Below are 24,016 nucleotides of genomic sequence, written 5' to 3'. Positions count from 1 at the left end.
AATTACGTGATGAATATAAGAGTAATATAATACAGCAATTTTTTTTATGATTAAGGGTCATTGAAAGTCAATGTCCGGATTTTCGAGGTTCAAACTCTTTGCGTTAGCAGTAATCTTTAGTCGTACATTTTGAACTTTATATTGAAAATGATAATCACCAAACTTTTAAGACAAATAACATATTTTTCTATAACTTGAGGTTTCATATTTTTCTTCCAACATCGACACTTTTTTCACTTAAGTAAATATTTCTGCCTACTAATGAATTTCATTCGTTACTTTCAACACTTTCATCTCATATAAAAATGTTTTTTTAAATATATATTTTTTCGTTTTTATTAATATTTTTAGTAAATTTACTAGTTGTACGCTTTTTTTAAATCGGTGAACGACAGGAGGTATTAATAAAATTTATAAATGGCCTATTATTTAGCTATCTTGGCGGTCAAACTATTTGTAACTCTTGCTTTAAATATATTCGAAAGTACCATGTGTATGATCTCCATTATTATGGGTCCAGTTTACAGATTAGAGCGATTATGCGGTGAACGGCAATTGTGGTCATGACTCTTAATTCAGACCTGTTGCTCGTTTGATAAATAGTGTTTAATTCGTAGCTATAAATCTAGTTACTGGATTGAGATTCGCAGATAGTGGACTGCTAATTAGTAACAATCAATTGTGAGGTCTTGAAAGGACTTAGATTGGAGTACGTGCTCCTAACCATAAATAAAACACTTTTAAATATCAATTGAGCGAAGCTACTTTTGATAAAATATTTCGTACTGAGTTATAAATGCTTTAACGATAATAAAACTTACTCATTTGATCATATTGTATGGGGAGAGTGAAAAATATGTAACAATAATATTATTACAAAAAGTTGAAAGAAAACGAACCATAGGAAGAATACGTATCGCTCACTCCTTTCAACAACGTCACATATAAAAAATCGTCAGTTTTCAGTTGTGCGTGTTTTCGGAATGCCCAGAAAATGTACTACATCCCAGCAAAAGCGATATATTTTTAACTTAATATTTACCCGCTACAGGGCAGAATGTGTTGTTTTTGCATTTTGAAGAAAAGGTATTGTTTAATTATTTTTTTAAATATAACAAATATTTTCAAATGGAGAAAAAACATTCAGGTTTTACCTGAAAACATCTATTGTATAGTAAATGTTTCAATAAGTGTCTTTATAATTATTTTAAATGTATTTCATTATATTTTAAACTTTATAAACGATCTCTTAAAAAATCAAGTTTTTTGATATATGACGTTGTTGAAAGGAGTCAGCGGTATCTCCTGGCTTGAAATAATGATTTCGCTGTGAGGCACCATATACATATACATATAACAAAATAACAATTTTATAGTTTTTACCACGTTATTTCATTTGACCAGTGACCGAGTTTCGCAAGACCTATCTAAGTAAATCTTTAAGTTTTTTTTCAAATGCTTTTTTTGCTTATAAATAAATATGTTAAAGCTTTAACTATCGATAAATATTCAAGCTAGCTCTGAACATAATACTTACATTATGCTCTGGACTCATATATTTGGATTACCTAAAAAATTTCTAATGTACAAAATTCATTTCATTGTCCGATATTTCATACTAAACATTTTTTATAATGATAATAAATATGGATAATTTACTATTCAAGAGCACTTCACTGTCATCGAATTGTAAAAAAGGAAATAGGGCATATGACATTGAAAATAAACTCGTTTTTACTTTTTGGAAAGGTCATCTCGCTCTTACTACCATATTTCTAAATTCTGGTGGAAGAGCATTCCACACCATCGGCTTGCAACAGCAAATTTAGTGCGCTGGTCAATATTAATACTAATAAGAATAATTTGGGATTATTTATAAAGCGCCATTTTCGTAGAATACACCCTCTAGGGTACTTATACAGACGTGGATTATGAAATAAAAATGATAACGATAGATAAAAAAATATTAAGGAAAAACATCATCAATCGGCTGAGTCTAGAGAGGGGAATATCCAGGAATCATGGAGTAGGATTTTTTTAAAGATCCGTTTTTTTTATGTCGATTTGGAGTAGTATTTTTTTAAACCCACTATCCACCCGTAATGGTTATAGAGTCTTGGGAGCTCTTTGTCAGCTGCGCATAATGGAAAATTTTCAAAATAATATTTTTCTTCTTCTTCTTCTACTTGGCTTAGGCCTAGTGGCCTGTTTTTAAGAGGGATTAGCCTCCTGCGATGTCGATTCCAAGCTGTCGATCCATCTCTTTGGTGGTCTGCCCGGGAGTCATTTACCATGAGGTTGGCCGTACAGTGTGGGGGAGTCTGGATGGTTCTATTCTTCTCACATGCGCATACTATTTGTCTCCTTCGTTGCCTTCCCCACCTAACGCATCTTCGATCTCGCATATTTACTAGCGATCCTTATTCTATTTCGTAGACTCTTGCCAGTCTTCATTTCTGACACTCTAAGCGCGTTTTTATAATTATCTTAAGGAATAAAAACTCTATGCAGTGGTATATTTAAATTCATGGCATGAAATTAAGAAGCTCAGCTTCAAATATCTAATGATATTCAATCAATGACACGAATCTCGAGATCCGCCGTCCGATTTGTACATACGGTCGTACGTCTGCGGTGTTCGTGTCTCGGGAGATTAGAAGCTAGAAGCTCGGCTGATGAGATTCCGGTGAACACGCGAGGTGGATGCGGCTCCTAGATAATCATCTCTGATATCTCTCCCTTGACCCATCGCGTGCTGCGACCGCAGACCACCACTGGCCGACGCTGACTACGAACTTAAAGCTGCCAGATAAAAAATACAAATTGCTACCTTCTCAAATTCACGATATCTGCAGGTAAATGTTTAGAAATTAACTAAATTATGCTGCGGATTACAATGTAGCGGTTTACACAAGTAAAGCGTGACTTTTGAACTAGATATTTTTAAAACTTTTAAAAATAAAACTAGTTTTTTTTAAACCACTTTAATTTTTGGTACTCTTCTCCAACGAAACGAAACGAAATTTATAAGTCGTAACAGGGTAGATATTTATAATATTTTTTTTTTTAGTATGTGGTACATTTTTAAATCTTTGTAAAATTATTTTAATAAAACTAACGTTATTTTTAACCTATTTTATTCTTGGTACTATTTTATTCTAACTGGTTTCGACAAACACCTTGGCTTTTTCAGGGATAGATATATATACTCTATGCGACGTATAGAGTACGTATCTATTTATGTTTCTTCAGGGATGAATACTTACTTATAGTATACGTTAGTATTCATCCCTGAAGAATACAACGTACTTTTGGGAATGGCAACACATTCTTCCTTCCTTGTCAATCAATGACTGAGCGACTGTGGCTGGCGAACTTATGTATTTAGGTCTAGAACTCTTCTACGAACTTATAAAAAAAATGTTATGCTTCTGTATTGTGTTTTGTTATAAAATGTCTTTTTTGCCATGCAATATGGTGAATATATATATATTTTTTTTTATCCACTGACACTTCGTGATGGAATTGCATTTTAATATATTATTAGATTAAAACCAATATTTTTAGCTTTTCCACTTTATTTTTATTTGACCAGCGACCGGGTTTTGTCGTTACCGACATCATCAGACTGACCAGTCTGATGATGTCGGTAACGACGAAACCCGGTCGCTGGTCAAATAAAAATAAAGTGGAAAAGCTAAAAATATCGGTTTTAATCTAATAATATATGAATATTTATTGATTTTATGAAAATCCTGTATTTAATAATAATTGTGTCAAAACGTTGTGAAATCGAATTTTTTAATGATTATACTAAATTGACGAAATTGTGGTGCAATACATCGAAATGTTGTGAAATTAAATTATTCTAATTGTGGCGCAATACCCACATTTGTTGTTGTAAACAATTAGGTCTTAATGAAAGTTTAACTTAAATATAAAAAGTGGTTTAATACATATCAGGAAATAATTTGAGCAACGAGGACGATTCTTGTTACTTTGAAATGTTATTTATTGTTATTCTGATCACATTTAATCAATAAGTCATCAACCATTGATTAATATCCAATGAATTTATCGACATTTAAAAGTTACAAGACAAAAGTTCATTATGCTTGATTCTTATTCATATCCTGTGATTACAATGTTTTTTTTTAATATTTAAAATATTTTTCAAATGGAGAAAAAACCTTCAGGTTTTACCTGTGCAAGATGTGTTGCACAGTAAAAAGTTCAAAAAGTGGCTTGATATTTATTTTTAATACATTTTGTTATATTTTTATACTTTAAAAACGTTCTCCTGAAAAATCAAGTTTTTTGATTTAGGACGTTCTTGAAAGGAGTGAGCGATATCAGGAAATAATTTGAGCGTACGAGGACGATTCTTGTTACTTTGAAATGTTATTTATTGTTATTCTGATCACATTTAATCAATAAATCATCAACCATTGATTAAAATCCAAAGAATTTATCGACATTTAAAAGTTTCAAGACAAAAGTTCATTATGCTTGATTCTTATTCATATCCTGTGATTACAATGCGACATTTCTGTAACTGTATATAATACACGTAGTGTAATGTCCGCCTCCGTAGTGTAATGGTCAGCACGGTCAGCTACCGTTCTGGAGGTCCCGGGTGCGATTCCCAGGGGGGTCAAATAAATATTAGTGATTTTTTCACTGAAATATTAATTCAATATTACCCTGGACTGGTACCTGAAGCGGAGGGCTGATCACCTTTCCTTCATGTGTAAACGATCAAGATAACACTGCGTTTATATGACGCAGTGCCCTATGCACCATTGGGGTGCGGATAAGGGTTTGATTATTATTATTATTATATAATACACGTAGACTTGTGTCCTTTGTTTTTTTTTTTAATATATATAAAACGTGTTAAATTATAAAGCTTAATTTTATGAGACCTTATAGGGGAAAATCCAGTAAAAGAGGCGTGGGTTAGTCAAACGCATTTGTGCAAAACAAAATAGATCATGGGCTCAGTAAAGAAAAAATAAACATAAATCGACTATAATTTATTTCGAAATTTTAAGGAATAAGATATTTTTGACAGGAAATTACTTTTGTTTGAAAACTTTACTGGATTGCGTGCGATAATAAATAATGGCGGGAAGTTGATTCTGAATCTTTGGATTTTTTAAAGAATAACACGCATGAAACTAGCTGTCACGTTTGTATGCTTATAAAATAAATTATTTTCTTTCCTCCGAACACAATCTGTACACGCATACCTGCTATGGAGATCTAATCACTTACTTGCTTCATAATGAGCTTAATGCACTACTTCCTTCTTATTGTAGCAGTTAAGATAAACTGAATTAGATATTTTATTATGTACTAACTGTACACGGCCACGCGTTGTGCGGCTCAGTCTGGTTAAATGAAAAAGAAAAAAAATGGAAAACCACATATCGCTCACGCCTTTCAAGAACGTCATAAATCAAACATCGACAATTTTCAGTTGTGCATGTTTTCAGAATGCCCAGAAAATGTACTATATATAAGCAAAAGAGGCATATTTTAAAGTTAATATTTACCCGCTACAGCGGCATGAAATGTTGTTTTTGCATTTCGAAGAAAAGGTATTGTTTTATTATTTTTTAAACAAACTAAATATTTTTCAAATGGAGAAAAAACCTTCAGGTTTTACCTAAAAAGATCTGTTGCATAGCAAAAAGTTCAATAAGTGGCTTGATATTTATTTTTAATACATTGTGTTATATTTTTAAACTTTCAAAACGTTCTCCTGAATTTTTTTTTATTTATGACGTTCTTGAAAGGAGTTAGCGATATTTCTTATGTTCTTATTTGTACAAAATATTTCAGCAGCTGTTAAAGGCCGCGCTTTACCTCATTCGCAATATTAAGTATTGTGCGTGTGACTTTTACTTTCAACAGATGGCGCTGCCAATGCGTTCTAAAAGTTTTTATTTATTTTAAATATGCTTTTACCTGACACAGATATATAAAAACATAGCGTATTTCAATGCAACGTTATGTGAAAAGGTGAATAGCTAAAACTTTATGCAGTCGAAAAAAAAAAACATTTTATAAATAGTCTAGTCAGCATGGCCACTCAGCTATCAGAAACATTCAGACATTATTAAATAATAATATATTTTTTATTCAGAATTAAATACTTTTTTATTCATCCTGTATTTTTAGTGTTTTTTTTAGACTCAATTTCTGGGTATAGACGACTGAAATTGCCTGGTCAAGTCGGCACCGGAGCCCGAATCGTGACTCCGCATAATTTTTCTCCGTTATCAACGATTAATTGCTTAATCGACCAGCAAGCTCAATCAGCACCTACGTAATGCAACTGTTATCTTTTGGTTGTGCGTTGACTTCTTAAATGTACGTGTTTCCATATCATGAACGTACACGGTGGTTCACAACCAAACATCAGCATAAATGAATTAGATCGAAACAAAAAATAAATGAATACTTTATAATGCCGAAATTGTCATTGAGAAGTAATAACATTAGTAAGGTATGATCTTAAAACCGAACTAAATTGTCAACTAGAAATTTACTATTCAATTATTATATTCATTATCCAATATAAATATGTTTTTGCTGTCGTTGAAAGATCAGGTTAAAATCGAAATACGTACAGGACTAACTATTCACATGGAATAAATGTTGTATAAGCATGACTGTGACTATGATTATATTAGTTGTCTTCTTCTTCTTTACGTGTCTTGTCGTGTCCCCTCGACGCTGACCATCATTTCGGCTGTCCAAACTTAAAACACAGTAAGAGACATTTTTTTTGTAGTACGTTTTTTTTTCATTTTTGGACTAAGTAGAATCTACTTATTCCAAAAATGTAAAAAAAACGTACTACAAAAAATGTCCTTTACTGTGTTTTGAGTTTGGACAGCCGATTTGTGATAGTTATCCCTATTTTGGCTAGTCCGAAACAGCTCCTTGACGCTCCGTACGTACTCCACTCATGTATTTTATGGAGCCAGGATATCCGTCTTCTTCCGACACTTCTTCGATATTATCATTGATGATCAGTTACAGTAGCTTGTTTTTTTCTTGTACATTATAATTAAAAAAAAAATAAAATGTAAAATACGCCCTCGGTGCGGGAACGTTTGTTATTTGTAACATGTAATTTTGTGTTTGATAAAAAAAACACACAAAATTAGATATATTAGCAAACGGTCATTTTAATAATATTGGTTAGGTTTCCGATATCTTTATCAAGCTGGAGTTAATGCTTAAAAATGTAAATTTATCATTGTTTTTTTAAAAAATATATTTTTAATGATTAAAATATGATTTGTCCGTGGAATATCAGGACAAAATCGTAAATTTCTTTTAAATATTTACTAAATATATTTACTAGTGTGTGTTTATAACACATACTAGTAAAATATTGTTGTTTTTAATACTTTGCTATAGAATGCGTTAATGATCTTGTAAACAACTGCCTAATTGCACACCGACAATGTCATGAAAAGGATATAGATAATTCCGCAAAAAAATATTCAAAAAGTTATTTTCATTTTGCCAGTCAAATTTTTTACTTGTCTTTCTTTAAATCCATGATGAAGCTGATAAAATTTTAAAATATGGTTATGAGTTCTGAACCACGGTGTTGGTTCATTTTAGAATATTGCGCTACAATGTCAGGCTCTCACGCAAGACCATAATGCTGGTTAGTTCGTTACCAAGATAGCTATCCTCTCCGATTAACATTTAGACGATCGCTGTTATTTATGATAAGTGAATTCTCCATTCGGAATAAGGAATCATACATAAAAAGGTCGTTAAGATATTCCACTTGGCTTTTAGTGTCAACCACATTTCACTGGACGTCAAAAAATGATGTTCCCGCAACACCTATATGGAAAGGCTTACCTCGCAACTTTGTATTGTCCAGTAATGATTATTTTTTCAGTTTTAACTGCTCTGCTTCAACGAGTATTGCAATCGTGTAGTAAGAATATGGCACAGGGATTTATGCGGTTTGTGACAATGCAGGAATGTGCCACATATGATTTCTACCTATGTACTTGATTCATTGAATTTCCCAATGGGTAAATGATCGAGTAATTACTATTAAAAAATCTTACTTCCGTTCCACTTGTGTACATATTCACTTCGGTGACGCGAATTTGCGGAATGCGTATTCACAATATGACGTAGACAGCGAAATATTAATCCAATTGTAATATTTTAGAAAAACTTTTGGAAACTAAGTGAAGGGGGCGATTGGTAGAATTTTTTTACTTGGTAAATACAACTTGAAAAAGTGGTATTTACCAAGTGAATCTTAAATATTAAATAGATAAATATTACCACAAAGTGACTGCCGAATCAATAGATAAAAAAGGAAAATTTCAAGTTAAAATTTATTTGAATTATTTCCAAAAAATATATGGTTTAAAATGTATATATTCATAAATAAAGTTAAAACATGTGAAGATACGTATTAATTTTTTTCTTTATATCCGAGTACATAAAATAAAGGATAATGACTTGTACTGAGTATTTCATACAACTCGACACATTTGTTGCTTTGAACGCTTGTACAGTTTTTATGAGTTTGTTGAGTTTGTTAAATTTCCTACAAAGCACAAATTTGTTTAGAAGTAAGTCATTAAATACTCGTTTTGTAACGTATTTATGAAATTTATAAATAAAGCCGTTGATAACATAAGTATCTAAGTAAAAACCAAACAAAAATATCAGCAGAATGGAACCTTCTTTTTATCACCGTGCTTTTTTTACACCCACGATTGTGAATTAATATTTTAATATAATTATTGAGATATTACTTTTTAATATACATAATTTTGCAAAGCATAATTTATTACGACTCGCATTATATTTGCTAACTCATAACTTGCATATTATTTTATGTATTCATTTGTTCAACGACTGCAATCAGTACTCAAAATACAGAAGTATTTGTTGTATTATAAAATAATTTCACTTTTATACACAACAACCGTTTCATAAATATGCTAGATTTTTATAAAATAAACTCTCTTCATACCAATCATGAAGGTTTCTTCTTTTTCTTTTAATGCAATGTTGTATATGGAAATTCTTCTTGATCCTTCATGATGAGTCCTGTGCTCATAGAAATTCTCTACCCAATGGTGCATAGGACCAATAACAATTTGATCTTGATCGTTAATTAAATGAAAGAAATCTGAATAGTTCTGGACTTCAGATACCAGGAATAAATTTATCACCCATAGTGATAAGAGTGAAAAATCACACATATTTATAACCAGCCCCTTCTTTTTCAGGAATCGAACTTGGGACGCTCAACACAGTAGCCAAACGCGTTACGAAGGCGGACATGATATCAAATAGTTTCTGTAGTTATTAATAATGAGAAACATTTAGTTGCTAAATGCATTATCAAGGCTCTGCATAATAATGATATCGAAATCAGCGGAATGAATGTATTTTAATGGAATTATCGATGTAGATATTAGATATGTAACTGCATTCGTGAAATATAATATTCTCAACACAATTTAGTGGGTACCGGAAAATTACAAAACCAGACGACTTATTCCCAACGCCGGTTAATGCAATACATACATATATCAGAACCGTTTCAATACTTTACCACATTCCTGGTTAATATAGAGTACAACAAATATAGGGTTACCAGAATAAGCAATGTGAATGGAGGATGATTTTGCCCTAAGAATAAACTTTCATTTTTAATAAATGTTTTACTTTCATTTTCAAACACCGTATGATGCGGAATGCATCGAAACACGTGTCACAGTAGATTTTAAGAAATAGTGGTATTTACTAAGTAAAAAATTAATTAAAAATGGATAGATTTGACCACAAAGTGACTGCCGAATCACCATAAAGTGATAATGAAAATAAACTTTTATGTTGAAGAGCTATATCGAGGAACGATTTTCACATAAACAACGCTTACTAAAGTATGTTTTCAGTGATATTAAGAATTTTGACTACGAAAATATATCAATTTCATGCGTAACTACTATAATTAGACTTAAATATATCTTGGTGGTAGTATGTAGCTATTTATAATTTAAGTTTTACTTTGCATATACCACCACTTGTTAAAATCTATTGTAAAACCAATTTAGATGCATTTCGCATCATTTTCAAGCATCGTATGTGAAGTTGAGTCTAAATTTTACAGTCGTCTCTGTGATGTTGAAGGGTAAAGAGAGGATAGTGACTGTTTATTATTATTATTTATTTTTTCGTTTTTTTTGTTCAGTGGGAATATAGTAATTTTTTTAAAATTAAACCCTTATCCGCACCCCAATGGTGCATAGGGCACTGCGTTATATAAACGCAGTGTTTTCTCGATCGTTTGCACATGAAGGAAAGGTGATCAGCCCTCCGATTCAGGCACCAGTCCAGGGTAATATTGAATATATGTAACAGTGAAAAAATCACTTATATTTATTTTACCCCCCTTGGGAATCGAACCCGGGACCTCCAGAACGGTTGCCGAGCGTGCTGACCATTACACTACGGAGGCGGATACGGACGTGGGAATATAGACAATATGAAAATGACGTGGAATGCATCGAAACACGTATCACAATCAAATTTCAAGAAATAGTGGTAAATTACGAGTAAAACTGAAATTATAAATGGATTAAACTTTAATTGGTAAATTTAATTTTAAAACCTTGGAATTACGACCGTTCCTTTATTTTTGGTTACCCTAACTAAATGTAGCCCGTTGAATGGAATTCTTCTAGAAAATTCCAATCCTGCTTCCGCCTTTCTGCACATAATTTGGCCGGTTACAATCATAATTTGAGGCCATGCATTGCAGAACTTGCGAAATGCAACTGGAGTCAACCTACAATCAACGTAGCAGAATTTTGACAGATATGAATTGATTGTTACAAGATTGAAAGCCTTCACCGGGCAAGAAATGTAAATTATTTATAGAAATATAAATAATGAAAATGATTTTGCATTTAATATTCCGTCATCGTAGCGATGGCAGCAACAACTACTAATGTATCCATCGTTTCATGAAAGAGTAGCTACTATGTATATCAGCATCAACTATTAATATATCCATCATTTTACTAAAGAGTCGCAACGATAGTAGCATCAACTAATAATATAGGTGTATTCATCGTTTTATTAAAGAATCGCAACGATAGTAGTGTTAACTACTAACATATCTATCGCTTTATTAAAGAAATATAATATATCCATCGCTTTATTATTTTGTCCGCCTCTGTAGTGTAATGGTCAGCACGCTCGGCTACCGTTCTGGAGGTCCCGGGTTCGATTCCCAAGGGGGGTAAAATAAATGTAAGTGATTTTTTCACTGTAATATTTATTCAATATCACCCTGGACTGGTACCTGAAGCGGAGGGCTGATCACCTTTCCTTCATGTGTAAACGATTAATATAACACTGCGTTAATATGACACAGTGCCCTATGCACCATTGGGGTGCGGATAAGGGTTTTATTATTTTTTATTATTATTAAAGAATCGCAACGATAGCAACATCAGCTACTAATATATACAACGTTTCATTAAAGAGTCTCAACGATAGCAATGTCAACTATGTACTTATATGCATATTAATCGTTTCACTAAAGAGTCGCAACGACCGCAGCATCAATTACAAATGGATACATAGTCCTACAGAGTCATAGCGATGCAGCAAAAACTACTAATGCATCCTATGCTATGCTAATATTGATTTATTGCACATAGAATAGGTATGTATCAAATAAATATAGTTGAAACACGATTTAACATAAATATATTATTAATATAATTAGCGTAACCGGTACGTATAACTATTGAATATGAAATCACTAAATGCAATACAAATTTGGCGTCGTTTCAAGAAATGCATGTTCAGAGTCAAGTCATCCGAGTGCAGAGAAACCACGTAAGATGAATGGAATCGATGTTTCGTTATGATTGCAATAAATTTACCGTGTTTTATCCAAACTGTCGGATTAAAATCACGCCGTTTATCACGGCTCTTTGTGTGGGATGACTGTGATTCTGATTCATTGTCAAAATATACAGAAAATGTGTTAGTTTATACGTATAAATATGCAAATATTTACCAATTCCTACGCATCGAGTGTAATAGGTGTCAAGGAGGGCAACACACGATATATGTACGATATATTACACTGAATTTCTCATAAACATAATGTCTGATGCGGAGAGTAAACGAAAATTAATATTTAATATTTTGAGCTTATTTAAATACGTTTTAATCAGTAATATTACGCGTACACCCGAATTTCCATAAAAAAATACAGGATTCAATACCTGCGAGATTGTTTCTAGATTTATATATATATATATATATATATATATATATATATATATATATATATATATATATATATATATATATATATATATATATATATATATTATATATATATATATATATATCTCAACATAGCTGATTTCTTTGTTGAAGTGAGGATTTGGAAGTCTTCGCATTTACATGGCTTCCGACTTGATATTGGTTACTTAGGTGATCTCCTTATAAACTGCATCACAGTATGTTGCAAGAACGATATGACACGGAAGTGCCATCTATAGAAATTCTTGTAAAGTAATAAGTAAGCTACTTTTAAAATTACTTGACTTCGAACTGACTATCAGAAGACACCTGTAAATGCCCAGAATTTCATATAACTTTGTCAAAAAAATCGTCTCTCTTGTGTTACACTTGTATATCCAATAAAACTTCTATTACAAAAAAAAAAAACACTTTTATACTAATGCACTTTATACAAATACATAACGGAAATCGATATAAAATCCAGGAATAAAATACGATTTCATTTTGCATCCATATTTTCCAGTTTACACTCTGATGATACTGTCTTTTGAAAAACAACTGTCACTTATAATAAATCGCATATCATGTTTGATTTCTAAGATACAAATCTTCCATATTGATTGATGCCTGTCAGAGTCATCATCAACACAGTTAGAGAATGAAAAAATATACTACGAGAATACTACAAAGGTAGACACTGCATTGATATACAAAGGTATAAATACGAGTATACACTCGTACGTAACATCCTAGGCCTCTGTGATAAGTATAACTATTTTCAATTTCATCATATGCGAGAGATAGATACTCTGATATATTTGACATTAAAAAAAATTATTACAGTTTTGCTTTCAACTAACATACGAGTATTTAAAGTAAAACTGGCAAATGTGACTTATTTGACACTGTTTTAAAAATAATATTAATTTTCTACAATTGGTTAATTTTTTAAAAATTTATAATACGAAAATATTTGTCTGCAACGGGCTGTTACCAGAAGATGAGGAAATTATTGCTTAATTTTTTATGTTACCACTATTAACATTGGTATTGGCACACACATTTATTAATTTTTAATTTATAACTAGAGATTTCAAATTATAATAATAATAATAATAAATCCCTTACCGTACCCTAATGGTGCATAGGGCACTGCTTCATATAAACGCATTGTTATCTCCATCGATTACACATGAAGGAAAGGTGATCAGCCCTCCACTTCAGGTACCAGTCCAGTGTAATATTGAATAAATATTAGAGTGGAAAAATCAATTATATTTATTAAACCCCCCTGGGAATCGAACCCGGGACCTCCAGAACGGTAGGCGAACATGCTGACCATTACACTACGGAGGCGGACGTTTCAAATTATAATTTATATTATACTAGCTAGGGTGTGCCTCTCCAAAAAAGAGACTAAGGACAAGAGTGCTTGGGGAGCGACTTGCACTCAATGTTTATTGGTTGTGCTTAATAAAGGATATAATAGTTTCTTGAATAGATATACATATATCGGTCACTCATTTCAAGAACGTTAAAAATCAAAAATTGTCAATATTCAGTTGTACATGTTTTCGGAATGCCCAGAAAATGAACTTTATCCCAGCAAAAGAGGCATATTTTAAACTTAATATTTACCCGCTACAGGGCAGAAAATGTTGTTTTTGCATTTTAAAGAAGATATATTGGTTAATTATTTTTTTAAATTTACTAAATATTTTTCAAATGGAGAAAAAAACCTTCAGGTTTTACCTAAAAAGATCTGTTGCACAGTAAAAAGGTTCAATGAGTGGCTCGTTATTTATTTTTAACACATCGTATTATATTTTTTAACTTAAAAAACGTTCTTCTGAAAAATCAAGATTTTTTTTTATTTACGTTCTTGAAAGGAGTGAGCGATATGTGTGTTTGTGTGTCTGTATTTAATTACAAGAAAATTAACAAAATATTACAGACAACACTGGTTATGAGTTGTACAAATCAAATAAAGAGAAAAAACTCACTAGACATCTCACGAGGTTCAATCGTATGATATCTGAATATCTCTAGTTTAGCCATCTCAATGGCGATGTTTGAATGTTATTCTCAGTTCTCATAATTCATCAATTCTGTTTTTTGTTATCTTTCATGACTAATGCCTCATACAGTGCTGGTGTCCATTTTTTGCTGGACTTACTATAAAGCCAGACACTAATTTGGGAACAATGTATTGCCCTTGGCAATGAAACAATCATTTATTATATAATAAAATTTCCGACAATGTCTAATACCACTTTTACAATCGCTATAAAATGTTGTACGGTCGGGATCACCGGAAGAAAGATTAACGTTGTTTAACCGATCAAATATTCCTTAAACAATGCATCGAGTGTATCTTTGTATTGTATTTTCGGATCAAATAGTAAACTAGTGAATCTTAATACTCGTTGCAAAACAGTTAAGAAATCTAAGCTCAGTTTATACAATCTATATAACGACATAGTTATATAAATATGCTATAAACTAGATTTTACAAAAGAATTTAAAAAAAAGAAACTTTTTTTTAAGATCACAATATTATGCGGAGGCACAAACACATCCTTAGGATCTACAAGAAGAAGAAGAAGAAGAATATGATCCCATTTATAACAAAAATCGCTTTGAATAAATCCATAAGTGGAATAGCTCCAAAAATTGTTTATTTTTATATTCTAAATGTTTTCATATTTCATATAAATATTTAAAAATTGAAACCCGTTTTTAAGATCACAATATTATCCCAATTATCTCAAAATACTGTTTGTTTATAAATTATAAATATGATCTTATCATGAACTATATATCAAAAATTACTCATTGGCACCAGTCTTCGTTTCAATAATTGAACAAAAATTAATGCAAACCCTGTTTTTAATATAATCAAACAACATTGTCAATTGGTTATTAAAAGATACACACAAAAACTTTTCCTAAACTTGTATGTACGAGTAACATGATTTTTGTACTTTTTGGACTAGGGCAAATTATTATTAAACGTGAGATTTTAATCCAAATGATTTGACTCAAACTGCAATTTATAAAGCTCTATAAAAAATGCTTTATCTCAAATACCTCTCAATACATCAACTACAAAGAAAAAATGATGAGACGCGTAGCCTTATTTAAATAATGTTAATTTTTACTATTATTTTCATCTTCTCATATTACCAAAGTTTTAAGTCGACGAAACGGTAGAATTTACGACATGTTTTAAATATCGTAAAAAATACGTATATATCTCCATTATACTCAAATAATCAAGATAAAGCGCTTAACTTTTTTACAATGTTTTTTCGAAGCATGAAATCGATAAGCAAGGGAATTTTAATTGATTTTAATTCTCAAATTTATTTTAACGTGTATGTGGTTCCGTAACAAGAAGATAAATGAAAAATTACTTGTAAAATAAATTGATTGTAAATTAATTCAATGTTTATAAAACTATTACTGCTAATAAAATTAATCCATTAAACGACTGGACATGACGAAATAAAATTTGCGGTTTAATTTTTAAACCGCCAAATATTTTTAAGAAGGTAGTCCTCGATCGATTGCACCATAATAATATTTTTTCGCCATGATTTATAATTTCCAATTAAGTTAAACGATTAAGAACTTTACCTGAAATATTTCGAGAAAAAAAAATATTTGAAACTTGGTAACTTTCATTTGTTTTTTTTTTTAAGCGGTTTTTCAAGTCTGAAATTTCGAGTGAACGCTCTTATTGTTCTTTGGATGCTGGCATAAAATATTGGTTAAGTAGGACCCAAAACGTTAAAGAGTGACGCTTAATGAAGACTTTGTTACATTTGTTAGACTTTATATAACAATTACGTGAAAATAAAAAAATTGTATTTATTCTAAAATGATGGACTTTCACATTTTGAGACAGTAGAAATTCATAATAAATAATAATTAAACCCATACTTAACAACAACAAAAAATGACTGAAGCTTCTCGTCATCCTTCAAGTTACCAAGAGCACAACTCTTTAATTTAGACTAACCTTCACATACAGTATTATAATATTTATTGATTTGGTATTAACTTTATGGAAAAAACATGATACTTTAAATATAAAAATAAAACATTTGCAAAAGACAAAAAAAAATATATTTTTGTGTTTTTCTGTTGTATTTTCACTTATTACTAAGAACATGTGTAGTTCTAAAAACTAGTTTACATTTAATACACTCAAAAAGTGGTCTAACACAAATGTTTTAATTTTATATTTAACTCAAAACATCGAAATACGTGTCACAGCAGAATTTATGAAATAGTGATATTCGCTGAGTAAAATTTAAATAAAAACGGATACATATAATATATCAGCAAAGTGATTGCCGAATTATATAATGATTTTACGAAAGTTTTGATTTTCCCTCTTTTTTCATAGAGAAATAAGTATGTGTGTTTTTATTATTTACACAAATATTTCAATTTCATACCATTTTTGTGAGCCTAAGCGGCTCATTGTTAGAAATAGGTATCAAATTTTATAACTATATATATCTTGTTTTATTGATTTGTAGACTGACCTCTTAATCAAAGTGATATTCATTTGATTTGAGCCTTCGAGGCTTATTAATTGAGCGTTTTTAGCTTTAGAACTAAAATATATGGCCATCAATAAAGATAGAAGAAATGCATAGTAAAAAAATGAAATTAAAAGCTTGGCCTATTTTGCAATTCAGCATGTTAAAAGTGCCTAATGAAAAGTATTCAAATAAGGTCGTAAATTGAAAGAGATTTATTAGATTATCAAATGTAATACAACGGTAGCCAACCGCGGCTGAAACAAATTTTGAAATATTTTATTATAACTCATTGTGAGCGAAGTATGCCTTCGGGTTTAATTCTTTCGAAATGAAGTGCCTACCGAACACAAATTGTTGCTCAGATTATTATGTTCGTAAAAATACCAGTTTTAATTTAGTGATGTGATTACAAACCTATCTGTTTTTTTGACATAGCATCGAACAAACAGTTATCTTGTTAGTATCTATAAAATGTAATATTAAAACTACTCAAATATTTTTCAGTTAAGGTTTTTTACCAAGAAGATAAAGTAAAAATAAAAATATAAGCTTTTTGTTACGGGTAGAAAGAAATTATGTTTTTTTGACATTTCAACATAGATGATGAAGAATATAGAAGTCTGAGTATTTACAGGGCTTATAACCCGTCAAAGGCTGGTTAAGTGATCACTTTAAACACGTGCAACATTCACCATTCTGCCCATGATTGACAACCACAGCATTTAAAAAAAATCTTACATACGTCGTTTATCTAACAAATTTAAAATAAAGGAATAAGGAATAAAACTTTATTATGTCCCTACATTTTACAAATGTATGTATATAAATTTTTAAATGATGCATTAAGTAGTCCCTAAAGTAGTAACTTCCAAAATATACTTATATTAGCGCTGTTAATTTGTATTTGTTTTTTTTATTTATTATTATTTTAAAATTATGTATTAAGTAGTTCTCGGTTTTTAAAATACTTAAAAAAAAAAATCAAAATAGGCATTGGGACATCAGATTGTAAATATGTTTGCATTACAACATACTAAAAAATGCAATTTTTACCTGCAGGCATACAGGTAAAAATTGCATTTTTTACCCAGCCGCTTTCAAGTATTTGATATACTTGATTGTGCCAAGTTTTCCTCGGTTTTTCTAACTACATTCGCCTCATAAATTTGTTTTAGCGTTCTTTCCTCACTCATACGTTCCACATGTCCAAACCATCTCAACACACCTTTCTTAATTTGTTCGATAATGCTTATCTCAGCCTTGCATTCTTTCTTTATTTCATCATTCGAACATCTATCATACATCGTTAAATAATTTTGTTAATATTTGATTCAGTAGGTAGTCTTATTTATACAAATTCAACGAGTGCTCCTTCATATCCTAGGATTGTTTTGAAGATAATTAATGATTTTTCAGTTCATACAGGTACGACTTTAAATTATAATTTAAGATTTAATGGTTCTTATAGAAATCAAATAAAATGCAAGGATAATTTTTTTAACGATTTTTGATGTTGTTGTTTTTGTAATATACTCTTAACGGTAAAAGGTTAACATAGCAGATAAAGCATTTAGAACATGTCTTATACAAAATATTAGGTTTAAATAGAAAAAATGCATACCTCTTCCAAAAATGAATTTGCTGGTATAAATATAGATCGGATAATAATATACTAGTAAGCTTTTTTAATATAATTATAAACATAAAATAGTATGGGTTATTTTTGGATGCTACAACATCGATAACCCTCGGGCGCTTTTGAAATGTTTTATGTTATATCTATATTTTTTATCGAACTATTTATTCGATTAAGCGGTCTTTCTTTTGTACTGTCGTTTAATTTTTGATCATGATCTCCTATAATTAATCTCACTGATCGAAGATGATCTCTAACGGTATCAGTAAATTAGTAACTTGGGTAGTAATCATTCTTGTCAGATAAACCGTGGATATTATTGACATGGTACGAGAAAACCGGATTCCATTTGGACAGAGTTATGCACAAAGCGGACAATCCACAATTATTTTTAATAAAAGAGATGTTATTTTTTGCTTCTTATTTTTAATATAATTAAAATACTGTAACAGCTAGAGCGTTTTAATGATACAGCCATGTTATAAAAATAATAATTGCGATGGTAATTTTTTTTTGTGTGCAATACTTAGTCAAACAATTTTCTCATGAATTAAATCGGCAGTGACTTTGCGGTATTTTTAATTTACTTGATAAATATAACCATTGGTACGGTGTTTGAAGATGTGTCACAATAGATTTTAACCGTTTCTACTCTGACCATTTTTCTCATAACTGATTAGCTACTCTGTTAAAAAAAATGCGACGTTTTTCTACCATTAAAATAAATATTTTGGTTCCCTAATTTTGGGACACTGTGTCTGGTAATTCGTATGACCATGTTAATTAAGATTAACTGTATTTATCTGAAATATTTTTTAGTAGAATATACTTGGGTGATAGAGAAATCAGTGATTAAAGTTATACTGTGGCCCACGGAGCTGCTTACTAAAAGCATACGGGCCAGAATGTCTGGCCTACAGAGTGGTAAGAGTTAAGATGTTGTAGTATTTACCTAATGAAACTTTAATTGAAAACAATGTTTTATTTACAACTGCAGTATTTTATAAGAAAACAACAATCAAACAAAAATGAAATAACGTTAATAAAAGTGAAAATTGTGGAGACATGGTGTGAGAAGATCAGCTTGCTGGCAATAGCAACACTGCGCTCCAGTGCTGCCATATGTCCACCCCCCATCTGTGTTCCACAAACAGCTTTATGATGAGGTTGGAGCTCTTCATCAGTCTCTCTCGGAAGCCTCTAGACTGTGTCTTATTAACCATTATGTTCTGAAGCAAACATACCACTCGCGCTACAATGCCGGGGTAACTTCTTGAGGGCCCTGTATCCGTTATTGTTATGTTTTTATATTTCTTGAGCTTGCCTTTAAACATAGGACTTGAAATATATTATTTACCTGCGTAAAGCAGTATGAAAAGTTGATTTAGCCCTCCGAGTATCATATATTGACATATATTTAATATCTTAAAAGAAACGAATCTTATTTTTATCCGTATAGAAAACGGAAATCTACATTTTTACAGAGCTTACTACCTGGCATTGCTCATTTAAGCCATCCAATGGCAGGTCGTAAGCCTTAGGAATTCCATATTACCTTAGTATAAAATACCCTTCGTTTCTATAAGAAAGCTATTTTGGTTTAAAATCATGTTCAGATTTGTACATAAATAACGGGACTACTATTTTTGTGTGAATATAACGGAAGATAATATGTATTATCTATTACCAAACATAAAAATATTTCATCAAATGTATGAATTTTCTAAGTACTTAGTTTTTTTTTTACATAATCTTATTGTATTATATTTTCAAACAAAGAAACTTTGGACAATGATTTTCGAATTCTTTAAGTCTCCATGTAAAACTAACTAGAAATATATGTGACATAAATATCTCCAATTAATTTAAAATAAATAAAAAATTCACATGCATCGTACTTTTTGAAGAGAAGGAATTAATTAATGTGTTTAATATTGTATAATAAAGAATGAATGAGTTTTGTCCTACTTTAATCTCTCCACATCTGACCGGTTAGATCCTTGCACGGGTAGCGTAAAATTGCAAATATGTCTATGCGAAATAATATGTACCATACATGTGATTACCATACATTACCAGAGTGTTGGAGATTGATCTTAAACATTATCATTACAACTATCTGCACTACATCCACTGCGTACAACTACCGAGTACAAATTATTACTTTCGAAGTACTGGACTGTATTAACTAAATTACTATTTATTACGTTAAGTCCGCTTAAAGTCCTTACAAAGTTGTCGTGTTGCTAATAGTTGAGTGTATTGTACTTCATGTTTAGTAAGAAATGAATTTAATTCTTTACATACTATTATCGTATTTCAGGGTAACAATCCACTTAAACTAATATAGATGTGTGTCTATTGGATATCTGTTCTTTTTTTCTGTTGGTATGATATTCGTGACTTTTTCTCGGTTTATAAATATATTTCTAGCTTCAGTTTTTAATATTGAATTGTTAAATACATACACGAGCTAGAAATACGTTAAACGGAATCAAGTGTGCACTGGTTAATGTAATTAGCTTAAAACGATTGAATGAAGTAACGAATTTTTTAAAAGAAATCGTAATTTAATTCGGCATTTTATTTAAATTCTATCGTCCATATCTGTTTTTAAAAAGAATCCAAAACTGTTACAATTGTCTTCAATTATATTAGGAATAACGTTATTGACGTAAAAGTTTAAATTATAAGCATTTTATGAAATTTTACTACAAAAGTCATTTTTTAAAAGCTCCTAATATAATATTCATCTATTATTTAAGTTGTTAGAAGAATAAAAAGAATATGCAATAAGTATGACCCTTAGAGACTTGCTAACGTCACCTCAAGGTTTAGAATAAATATAAATAAAATTGTACAAATACGTGATTAATATCACAACTACTGCAGTACGTACTGAAACAGATCAATTCACTCATCTCGAGATAAAACACGGGGAACTTGTCTTGCTCCTTCTATTTGCAGAGCAAAATATTGCTTGTTTTGTTATTCTACTAATATTTCTCCTCTTCCAGTCTTAACGATTTTATACACAAATCAACACTGATTTGTTAACCTGTACGGTATATGTCGCTCACTCCTTTCAAGAACGTCATAAATCAAAAATCGTCAATTTTGAGTTGTGCATGTTTTCGGAATGCTCAGAAAATGTACTATATCCCAGCAAAAGCGGCATAGTTTTAACTTAGTATTTACCCGCTACAGGGTAGAAAGTGTTGTTTTTGCATTTTGAAGAAAATGTATTGTTTAATTATTTTTTTTAAATATACTCAATATTTTTCAAATGGGGATGAAACCTTCAGGTTTTACCTAAAAAGATCTATTGCACAGTAAAAAGTTCAATAAGTGGCTTGATATTTATTTTTAATACATTGTATTATATTTTTAAACTTTAAAAACGTTCTCCTGAAAAATCAAGTTTTTTTTATTTATGACGTTCTTGAAAGGAGTGAGCGATGTGTTCGTTTCATGTTCAAAATTATGTATATTTGATAGCCTCTGGGTTTTATCACAATATTAATGAAATATATTTATTTTACAATTTATTATAACATACATCCATATGAACCTAAAATACAGAATTCAACATAGAATCGGGTTAGATGATAAAGACCAATCTTTGAAATATAAGAAGTTGGTTACTTTCTATGTCTGTTCAAATTTTATTCCTGAATATCGTAATGGTTTTATCTCAGATTTTTCGCCTGATAAAGCACTCTATGGTATAAAAAGAAACATATTCGGATTAAAAAAAAAACAGATTGCAGTATTGTCGCAAGCGTAAATTAAATGGTGAAAATATCTTAAATAATATTGATATTATTATTTATTACATCAGGCACTGGATTATTCACCATACGGATGATAATTTGTCAATATTATAGGTGTCTCAACTGAATATCAAACGTCTATCGTTCTTTTTATATGAAAAAGATGGAATTCTGAGCCAAATGCCCGGTAGAGTAAGCCCTGGGATACTCATACGTCCATCTTCTTTCATATAAAAAGAATAATAGATGTCTTATATTAAGTTGAGACACCTTTTATATGAACAAACGTTTACTAAATTAAACTAAAATAATTCATGATATTTTAAGTAATCCATTTTGTAATTAGAATACTAAGCCAATCGTTATCCCTCACGTGTAATATTTTTAAAATTTAGCATTAACTTTGTGAACATGCCAACATTCAAGTTGAAATACCATTCAAACCATGGTACTGGAACTTATCTTAGTCTAGATCTTCCATCTCGATGTTATGTCGCCTAAGGTCTGGGCACTGCTCACTGCCTGTGCATCTTTATAAGATAAAGTGCGTTACATCACCAAATTGCGAATGTGGACAAGATATGGGGGATGCAAACCATACGTTCTTTCAGTGTCCGCTCACAACAGAGAAGGAGAACTTTCTAAATAGCTTAACACGGGCAGGAATCCAACTCCCCACCCAGGTATCCCACCCTTCTTTTTTAACCTAATTCTAGAACTGCGGGCATAATTTCTAAAATAATAAAGATAAACGCATTTAATCTATGAACTTTTGTATTAATTGTTATAATTATTTTCCGTTAATTTTTTGTTTGTTACTAAAAAATATAATAATACTTGACACTGGCAGAAACATCTTTTCACTGGGTGACTGCCAAACAAATAATTTTAAAAAAAAACTTTGTGAATAAACACGATGATTTAAATATACAAAAAAATAAACCAGGCATAAGACCACTTTTTTAAGTTTTTAATTGCAAATTGAATCAGTTTGTATTTTCACCTATTGATGAGAACATCTGGAGCTCCCTAAATAACATTTTTTTGCATTAATAGTTACACTTTTTAAAGGTGGTCTGATTCAAGTGTTTTATTTTTTTTATATTTAAACTCTCACGTATAGTATCTAAACGGCTTAACTAGTATTTCTTGCTATGGAGCTGAAGTAATCTAGGCAATTACGTTTTTTTCTTAAGATGTACATAAAAACTTGAGGTTTCATCTCTTGCACATATATGCACATACATACGAGTACATGAATATTATACTTATATACATACATAATATAAACGTACATGCATATGAATCTAATTTTACCCAGCCTATCCTAACCTAACCATTAATTCAGCTATGGAGCCGATAGTTACTCTACAGTATTGCGCCGCTTGAGATGATTTCAAACAAATGAAGCATCCTTCTTTTGCATATATACATACATACATCATATAAACGTATGTATGAAACTCATTTAAATATTTTTCTCTAGAAAAATCGAGGAGTTTGAACGTCTGGTCATCTAAAAACATTCAAAAGCTCTAAGCGTTTAATTCTTAACGAGGATTTGGGGTGAAAATTAGTAAAGGACACGTTACATCAGTTTTACCAATCAAATCACTAATCAATGACAGTGTAAATATGGAAACAACATTTTTTTTAAATGTAAATTTCATATTTTTGTATATATGTATTTTTTGGATTTTTTTATTCTT

Source organism: Brachycentrus maculatus, unplaced genomic scaffold, assembly GCF_059751285.1.
Source record: "Brachycentrus maculatus isolate JH-2025_06_01 unplaced genomic scaffold, ASM5975128v1 h1tg000036l, whole genome shotgun sequence".
NCBI classification, from domain to species: Eukaryota; Metazoa; Arthropoda; class Insecta; order Trichoptera; family Brachycentridae; genus Brachycentrus; species Brachycentrus maculatus.
The sequence above is the reverse complement of the archived record's forward strand: the minus strand, read 5'-3'. Positions refer to the sequence as shown.